We start from the raw sequence: 3229 nt of genomic DNA, 5'->3' as shown, positions 1-3229 counted from the left end.
CATCAAAAAAAAAGAAAGAAAACTTATGGGCAAAAAAGGACAATCTGTAATCAAAGTGTCTATTCTATTGAGACTAGTACTGCTCCTTCCATTGTAGAATGGTCCAATGTAATCAACCTGCACCAGTTTGCTGAAGGATGTCCTCAGGAAATGGGGGGAATGGTGCAGTACTGGGGATTCAGCATTGGTTCTACTGGTGGCAGTATGGGCATTCAGCAGTGCTTTAGCCAAAATTGCATTGGTGGTGGTAGTTTAGGTATTTGAGCCCATATGTAAAGTTTATCCCTAAAATCATAGCTATTTTGTCCATGGTTCTATTGGACAAGGATAGCAGTGTCTGTGGACAATCTGACTGACTGACCTCCATAGAATGGGTCATATTGTCTAGATGATCGTTCAAATCCTCCTATTTATACTCGCTTTGGCAGCATATATACTAAAATTGGAATGATACAGAGAAGATTAGCATGGCCTCTGAACAAGGATGACATGCAAATTCATGAAGCATTCCATATTTTTAATATCTACCATTTATATCAACATGGATAGAATTGGAGGATATTATGCTAAGTGAAATAAGTCCAACAGAGAAACACAATTATCATATGGTTTCACTCATATGTGAAACATAAGGAATAGTGCAGAGGACAATAGGGGAAGGAAGGGAAAACTGAATGGGAAGAAATCAGAGAGGGAGACAAACCATATTAAGACTCTTGACTCAAGGGAAACAAACCGAAGGTTGCAGGAAGGGAGGTGGGTGGGGGGATGAGGTAACTGGGTGATGGGAATTAAAGAGGGCACATGATATCATGAGCACTGGGTGTTATATTCAACTGATGAATCATTGAACTTTATATCAAAAACTAATGATGTACTAAACCTTGGCTAATTGAATTTAAATTAAAAAAAAAAGAAAATAGAAAAAAAGAATTAAAAAAAAAAATTCTCCTGTTTGAGGTTACTCAAACAGTGTTCACATGAAGAGCAACTATCTTCACAATCCATGCATGCGCATTAACAGAACCAATATTGCAATTAGATCCCTTTCAAGTTCTCCACCATTCATCTAATCATTAGTCACTCTCCATTAAGTAGTATAGATTAATACCACTGGTCATTTCTTTCTTCTTCCAGGCAAAGCAAACAGCCAGGTGCATAGCTCAAGGCTTTGTCTACTGGAGGATTTTCCTTCATCTTTATTCTCCAGGCCACTGCAGAGTCTGCCTGTCTGCATGCTCCCATCTCTAAAAGAGGCCATTGTTTCCTTAGTCCACTGGTTATAGGGAAATCTCTATATTGTTATGAGGGAAGGTTGAGACGCAGGAGTCAATGCAGTATGAATATGGCCTGTGGGCAGATGGGCGACTTGCTCACTTGAGCTCAATCTCGTACATACCACTACCATTTGACAATGAAGTGTTGTTGTGCTGCCCGACTTTACGGTTTAAGGGTCAGATGACACCTACTTCATAATTAGCAGCTAAGGTCTTATGATAATCTCGTGGTCTATGATCAAGCGTTCATTTGTTTCTTGACCCTGGTCGTAGGCCTGAAGCTGTTTCTCAAAATGATAATAGTAGTGTACAGAGGATGACACGGTTTTGATCCAACATTTTAAATGTTTACTATGTGATCTAATTATAGGGTCTTGCCAAAGTCTCTGTAAAGTATCCCAATCTGCCACAGATGTGTCAAGCATCATCAGACCATGCAAGGTCATATCCAAGTGGTAGGGAAACTGAAGAATTATTTTTTTTCTGGGCCCAGCTCAGATCTAGCAGACTATCAAGCTACTCAATAAGTTGGTCAGAGTAGCATGCCCAAATGAGGTTTAGCGTCTGCAAAATCTAAAGTGGCACACTAAGCAGGTTTGTTTCTTTTTTTTAACAAAGGAAAGAAGCAGATGCAGCAGTTAGTCTTTTATTTTATTTTATTTTTTTTTTTAAGATTTTTTTATTTATTTATTTGACAGAGATAGAGACAGCCAGCGAGAGAGGGAACACAAGTAGGGGGAGCGGGAGAGGAAGAAGCAGGCTCACAGCCGAGGAGCCTGATGTGGGACTCGATCCCATAACGCCGGGATCACGCCCTGAGCAGAAGGCAGACGCTTAACCGCTGTGCCACCCAGGCGCCCCAGTCTTTTATTTTAAAAAGAGGATCTCAATATGCCTCAGACCACTCTGTCCCTAAAAATTCCATTGAGGTGATAGGTCTCCAAATTGTTGTGGGATTTCTTTCCTGTTCCTCTCTCATGCGTGTATCTACCAAAATGTCTAGGGTAGCTGCTGCTTCCTTCTCTTCTGGCCCAATCAACATGATCTCATAAATGTAACAGCTCATCAATGTAATGACGCCTTGTGGAATGGAGAAGCGATTTAAGTCCCTGTAGACAATATTATGGCATAGGGCTGGACATTTAATATGGTTTTGTATTAATGGCCCTGCCAGAGGAAAGTAAATTATTTCTGATAATCTTTACTGATAGATACGGGGTAGGGCTGGGGGAGAGAAAGAGGTGAGAGAGAGGGAGGGGGAGACATTGGTCAGATGCCAGGACTATGTTGATTTGTTCCAGTAATGATGCTACATCTGGACCAGCAGCTGCAATTAGATTTCCCCACGTGATTAAGTTTATAAGAATGCACTACCATCTTCTAAGTCCCATCTGTCTTCTGCTCCGGCCAAGTAGGGAAGTGGAAGGAAAATGTGGTAAGATCATCACACTATATCTTTCAAAACCTTGTTGATAGAAGCGATCTCTGAAATCCCTCCAGGAATATGTTATTTGTTTGGTTTATTATTTTGGTAAGTAGAGGCGGTCCTTCTACAAGTGTTCATGTGAACTTTTCTACTGTATGTGCTGGGGAGCTACTCAAGTACTTGGAGCTCCCAAGTACTCACACCTGTAAGGAGCTAATGGGGGAGGTCTGGGGGGAGCAGAAGGAGCTGAATGTCAACTGATGTCAGTGAGCTGGCAGATAAGCGACAACATATATAAACTGTCCCAGTGCTTATGCCCTGTGCTGGCTTCAGAATGTAAGAAATGTGACCATCACTTTACTTTGCCTTCTAAATATCATCTCAAAATCATGAAGATATTTTTTCTATTTTATTTTACAGAAGATTTATTATTCATTAGTCAAATTTAGATCTATAATCTGGAATGGATTTTTATATGTGGTTTAAGATAAGCACCAAAAGGCATACTTTCCCCATATTGATTCCC

The 3229-nt window shown here is 40.5% G+C and overlaps 1 non-coding gene across 1 annotated transcript; it reads left to right on the top strand.

The window, feature by feature from the left end:
* Positions 1–412: 412 nt before the first annotated feature.
* LOC117801189 lies at positions 413–519 on the top strand. The gene has a single exon (XR_004623721.1). It is a non-coding gene; the product is annotated as a U6 spliceosomal RNA (small nuclear RNA).
* The last annotated feature ends 2710 nt before the right edge of the window (positions 520–3229 follow it).

Source organism: Ailuropoda melanoleuca, chromosome 2 (assembly GCF_002007445.2).
Source record: "Ailuropoda melanoleuca isolate Jingjing chromosome 2, ASM200744v2, whole genome shotgun sequence".
In the NCBI taxonomy this organism is placed as follows: Eukaryota; Metazoa; Chordata; class Mammalia; order Carnivora; family Ursidae; genus Ailuropoda; species Ailuropoda melanoleuca.
This window is presented reverse-complemented; position numbering and strand designations above follow the sequence as displayed.